This window comes from Pipistrellus kuhlii, unplaced genomic scaffold (assembly GCF_014108245.1).
Source record: "Pipistrellus kuhlii isolate mPipKuh1 unplaced genomic scaffold, mPipKuh1.p scaffold_m20_p_1, whole genome shotgun sequence".
Lineage (NCBI taxonomy): Eukaryota > Metazoa > Chordata > Mammalia > Chiroptera > Vespertilionidae > Pipistrellus > Pipistrellus kuhlii.
In genome coordinates, this window is record NW_023425404.1 from 33,589,680 (window position 1) to 33,595,872 (window position 6,193).

At 53.0% G+C, this 6,193-nt stretch overlaps 1 pseudogene; it reads right to left on the reverse strand.

Moving 5' to 3' along the window:
• Positions 1–2,535: 2,535 nt before the first annotated feature.
• Positions 2,536–4,595, reverse strand: LOC118719379 (annotated as a pseudogene).
• Between the last annotated feature and the right edge of the window lie 1,598 nt (positions 4,596–6,193).

Genomic DNA, 6,193 nt, shown 5'->3' on the forward strand with positions numbered 1-6,193 from the left:
CTGGGAAGCAGGCCCCCAAAGGGACTGACTCTCCCGTGCTTCTAGCACAGCCGTTTGCCAAGCGCCTTGCTGGCTGAAGTGAGGCCACAGGTTCTTCTGCGGGTGCTCAGCCAGCCCTCCACCGCACGCCAGGGCAACCTGTTGTTACCCCATCTTCCCGGGTGACGGAGCAGGCCCTGAGCAGTCCCAGAACGGTTCCAGTGACCCCAGGCAGGAGGCCGGGAGCCAGGACTGGAACCTAAGCTTCTGTTCTCCTGTTACACCATGGATCTGCTTCCCTGCCTCCTCTCACCCCAGGAAAACAACATCGTAAAGGGTTTTTATTTCCATCATCAAAAGAAAAAAAAAAGATTCAAACTATTATCAACATACTAGAGGCCTGATGCACGAAGATTCTTGCAAGAATACGCCTTACTTCCCCTGCTGCCGGCACCAGGTCCCCTCCAGCACCTGGGACCGGGGTCTTCACTCTGGCCGGAGCCACCTTCTGCCTTAGCTCCAGCCCTGCCACCGTTGTTGTTGTTGTTGTTGTTCTTCTTCTTCTTCTTCTTCTTCTTCTCCTCCTCCTCCTCCTCCTCCTCCTCCTTCTTTAAATATATTTTATTGATTTTTTACAGAGAGGAAGAGAGAGGGATAGAGAGCTAGAAACGTTGATGAGAGAGAAACATCCACCAGCTGCCTCTTGCACACCCTCTACCAGAAATGTGCCTGCAACCAAGGTACATGCCCTTGACGGGAATCGAACCTGGGCCCCTTGAGTCTGCAGGCCGATGCTCTAACAAACTGAGCCAAACCGGCTAGGGCGAAACACTGATTCTTTATGCATTCCTTGGTTGCTTCCTGCAGGTGACCTGACAAGGGATGGAACCCGCAACCTTGGCAAATCTGGACGACACTACAGGCCAGGGCTGCCCGAGGGCTCTAAGGGCAGGAGTGTAGGGAGTCTTAGGGAAGGACCTCAAGAGAATACTCATCAGCTTCTGCAGGTGCATCCCTTCAGAGTCGTGGTCCGATTGCCAGTGAAGTGGTGTTCTTGCCCTGCTGTGAGGAAAAACAGATTTCCCGAGACCCACCAGACAGGATGAGGCTTGGTGACAAAATTTAGTCGCAAAGTAAAATTCAAGAAGTTCCCCAACGTCCCATCTCTGTCCATCTCACCTCTGAGATGTGCAGAGGCCCGTGCCTTTGGGGAGCCTTCGGGAGCCTAGCTTGTGCCCCAGCCGGGGGTGTGTGGCTTTGTACAGTACCTCCTGGAGTGTGGAGTCCGCAGGCCACCAGCCGCCCAGCTACTGAGGCAAAGGAGAGAGGATGTGCAAGTCGGGGGCAAGAATTTGCTCCCCACCGAAACCAGTTTGGCTCAGTGGGTAGCGCATCAGCCTGCGGACTCAAGGGTCCCAGGTTTGATTCCGGTCAAGGGCATGTACCTTGGTTGCGGGCACATCCACAGGAGGCATCTGATCGATGTATCTGGCTCTCTATACCTCTCCCTTCCTCTCTGTAAAAAATCAATAAAATATATTTAAAAAAAAGAAAGAAAAGAAAAGAGTTTGTTCCTCAGTTCTATAAGATTGAGAGGCACCAGATGTTGATTCCAAATAACTCCTAATCAGTTTCCCAAATTTTCCGGGCTTCCATTGGCTCCGCCTCCCCGTTAGACTGACAGGCCTCTCAGGCCCAGCACCGCCCCCTGCGCCGCCATTTTTACTTCATTTCGTATATCCTCCCCCCCTCCCCGCCCCAGAAGAGGGGTGGGAGGGAAGGGAGGTAATCCCTTTGGAGCCACAAAGCTGCAGTCCCCTGGGGTGTGACGCTGTAGCTTTGAGAGCTGGACAGGTCAGCTCCTGACTCCATCTTGTGCTACATCCTCTCCATTTTGTATAACTATGTCACTATGTAACTGGACCCCAGCCCTCACCCAGCCAATCAGGGTCAGCCAAAGCAGTGACCTCACCACCCCTAGAAATCCATTGTTCTAGGCAGGCGTCCTCAAACTTTTTAAAGTGGGGGCCAGATCACGGTCCCTCAGAGAGCTGGAGGGCCGGACTATATGAACTACTAATTCCTACTGTAACACCTCGGCTGCGCTCACTGCCCAAAAAACCTGGCGGGCCGGATCAGACTCCTCTGCGGGCCGCATGTGGCCCGCGGGCCGTAGTTTGAAGACCCCTGTTAGAGCAATGTCTTAAAGCACTAGTTTAGTATACAATTTTACCTATATGTTCCCAGAAATTCTAGTTTAGCACTTCTTAGTTGGGATTCAGGAATCTGTAGTTTAACAACTCCACCAGGTGATTCTCATCACGAGAGAAGTTTGGGAAACACTGTTCTAGAGAAACCCGTTCTCTTCCTCCACCTTGCCACTGCTCGGGCTAGCCCGAAATAAAAAGGCCCTTTTGCTTTTGCATCAGACTCGGCTCCCTGGTGGTCTTTGGGGATCATGAAATCCGGGCATAGCATAACAGCTTCCTGGCGAAAGTGTCCCCCTGGCTCCCCCTGGGAGCGCACCCCTGCTTTCCCTTCCCCCTTCCCCTTCCCTCTGCCTTCCCCGCCCAGGCAGGTACCATTAGCTTCCTCCCTCCCAAGCTCTAAGTGGCTTCCTTTACCTCTGCAACTTGTTTCCCAAGCCCATTTCTTTGGTATTTATATATTTTATTGGAAATGTTTTTATTTTCCACTAACTGCTGGCAAATGCTAGCTGTGTGTCCAGCCTCCCTTCTGGTCTACCCACTGCATGCCCTGCCCTGTCCCAGGGCAGCATGGCAGGTGCAGGATGGACAGTGACCTCCTGCTTGGCAGGGACAGGCTTCGCACACTACAGAACTGGTAACTGCCTGGGGGACGGATGGGCCCCTGGGTCAGTCCGCCTGTGAGTCCGTGGGGCCCATGTACTCACAAACGGCATCATAGCGAGCTCCACCAGCCGATTCTCTGTCCACAGCTGAACCACAGCCTGGCTCTGCCCTCTGTGCCAGCCCAGCAGGTGGCCCACCCTTCCAGCCTGTGGCCCCAGCACCACCATCACCCGTTTGCCCTGGACCTTGGGGATGAGGGTGTCCAGCATGCCTTCCAGGACCTGGCCTTCATCTGTCCAACACACACAAGTGTCTGGGCTGAGGATGTGTTCTGTTATCCTCTTGGTGCTGTAATACTGACCACAGTAGTACAGTTTGTCCACAAACCACACAAGCAGGTCCCTGTGCAACTGGTGCTGCCCCCTAGAGGCTGCTTTCTTACTCTTGGATGGAGGCTCCTCTTGTGGGTCTGGAAGGGGTTTCAGCTTCCTCTCTTCAGCTCCCACCGGTAGCGAAGATCCTTCTGTAACAAGGCTGTTCTGCTTTGTTGCCCTCACCTGTCTGGGATCCAAGAAGGGCTGGGAGACAGGCCACAGGCAGCATTCACTAAGTCACCTCGTGGCTTCCCATGGCCAAATGAATCATGGCCCAGACATTGTCCGGGTCCAGGCCTTCCACCTTTCTATAGCGTCTTCTGACAGGGCCAGAAGGAACCACCACAGCTTCTCCAGATACCAGTCCTTGAGGCTGGTCTTCCTTATGCTTCTCTTGCTTTTCACCTGGCCTTGATAGGTGAGGGGGGCCGGTGGGGGCACCAGGGTCTGGACCTCAGCCAAGTTGGTGCCCAGCCCAAACCCTTTAGTGAGTTTATATGGGGCTTCACCACTTGATTGAAGGTGTGGCCGATGCCCCAGCCAGGTTTCCAACCCAGGCACCGCAACATGGACAGCCCGTAGGCCTTCACAGGACTGCCTCATCATCCGCTGCCTTGGACACTGCTCTGCTCAGGGCTCGCTGCCTGCCCCTTTCCTGTGGGTGCATCTTTTCTGGATCACGGGGTCAACACTCACATTCTCTCTTTCTTCCAGAGAGTTCTTGGATTCCTCAAGGAACTCTTTCATAGCCTGGGACAGCATCCCGTCCCCAGTGGCCTCAGTGTCTGTGGATGGGCCTGGGCCTCAGTGTTGGTGGCTGCCTTTGGTGGTCACTCGGATCAAGGAGATGACAAGTGCCTGGGGGCTTCTGGGCTATTGGCACTCTGCAGCTTCCTCCCTTCTGTGGTCTTCAAGAAATCCTCTTCCTGAGCTGCACCAGGGCTGTCTCCCTGGCCGGCCGGCTGACTTTGGGCGGCCTTACTACTGAAGCTAAACAAAATTGGGGCAGTAGAGAGTCCCGCCAGCTGCAAAACACCCTCTTCGGTGTCCACCATCTTGCTCCTCTTCCCAGGCTGCTCTCCCATTTCTTTCAAGAATTACTTTTCTTCCAGTATAACTTACCAAATAAATGTTCTCTTACAGTTTGGATCTTGGCTCTGAGTTCCTTCTTAGCCAGAACCCAAGTACCAAGGTTGCTGACCCCAGGTTTGGTCTGGCCGCACCTGCAATAGGTCCATCAGTCCACTGTTTGGCCATGTGAGAATCAACAAGTCATCTTTTCTGTCAAACAGCAGTTGAGACAGCTGCCATTTTGGACTTTGTGACTTGGCAGCCACCATGTTGGCCACATGGCTTGTAGCTCCCCTGGGGCCACCATCTTGAAACAGCAAAGGCCAGCCCCTCCCTTTGAATTAGCCAATCATGAAAGACTGTGTGCCTGAGCTCCAATCAAGAGCAAGGGACAGGTGCATCAGGGATTATAAACCTGAGCAGACTGCCTGCTCAGTGTGCATGGGCTTCCAGACCATCTGTGAGCACCTTTCTACGTAGAAGTAAAGATGCTTGCCTTGCTGCCTGGCTCCCGAGTGTGTTTTGTATTCTACCAGAACCACTGACTTGGGGGGCTCGTCTTATTTCTAACAGCCAGGAGCCAGGAAGCAGGCTGGAGCAATGATAGAGATTTCCTTTGTTCAAGAGTCTACTAGTAAATACGAAATCTTCTGGCACTTGCAGTGGCCATGCCTACACATTCCTTTGGCCAATGCCCCATTCCCAGGTGTGAGTGAGAAGTAATCACCTTCCCACATCACCCAGACCTTTCTGGCATGCCCCTATTGTCCTGTCCCTTCCACCAGCGATCTATTGGAACAGACTTGGAAAATGTTAATGTCAGGGTCGCCAAAGGAGGTACACAGAAGGCTGAAAGGGGTAAGGAATTATGAACTTTTTAGGTCACCTGGAAATCAGGTGGGCTGAGCCCCCAAATGGCATCAGCACCCAGCTATGGGAGTCAGAGATTTTAAAGGACTCTAGGCTGGCTTTTTCGGCAGGGAATTCTCTGGGCGGATCTGGATCCTGGGCAGGTCTGGAGGGGAAAGTTACTGGTCTTAGCAAATGGAATGAGGTCTAAGCAAAAGGGAATGTTGGTTGTGAAATGATCTAAAGATCAGTTTCCCAGGGGAGGGGACGTGGAATGGATTATTTGATCAGACCTAACAGTTAACTGTAGCTTTCTGTCAAAGCTGTATAAATGTCATATCTACATTATCTAGACTCCCTTTTAGTTCTTTCCTGTTATTTAGTAACCATGTTATTGTAACAGTATCAGTGCCAGGCCTCCTGCCCCACTGCTATGGGCTCTGCCTTTCTGGGCGTGACCTTCAGCTCTTTGGGTCCATTAGGACACTTTGGGTCCATTAGGACCGGTCCCGGCTTCAGAGCAACCAGAGGTCTGACTAGCACGCCTGGAGCAGCCAGCACTCACTGCCTGGCCTGGGAAGCTTTGTGGTGTCTGGGGATCCAGTCTTGCTCTTCCTCCCAAACTCATACAATGCAATGGCACAGACCACCTTTCCTCAGAGACCAGGGCCCAGCTCAGCCTGGGTGCAGGAGGAGGGGAAGTTCCTCCCTCAGAAGGTGCTGGGGTGTGGGGATGTGGGCAGGTTATTGGCAATGGCCTGTGATTAGATTTCCATGTGACCATGAGGCCAAATTGTTGTTGTTGTTTTTCTCTAATAGGGTTGTAAGTTGGGAGAGGGATGGGACTTGAGTCAATTAGGTGAATCTCCCCAGGCTCCCTTTCAGAGAGGGCTCGGCAGAGAGAGAGGGTCATTCGGTTTTCTGATCTGGGTATGAATCCCAGATGCACCTGGTCCGGCTGTGGGACCTTGGGCCAGCTCCGCAGCACTCTGACACTCATTTCCCCCGGGTGGTAAATGGCTCCTTTGGCATGGCCAGTTTTTTGGAGGGAAATCATTCACGAGGGAGGCAGTAGGTAGTAGCAATTCCCCAGGAGAGACAAGTCAC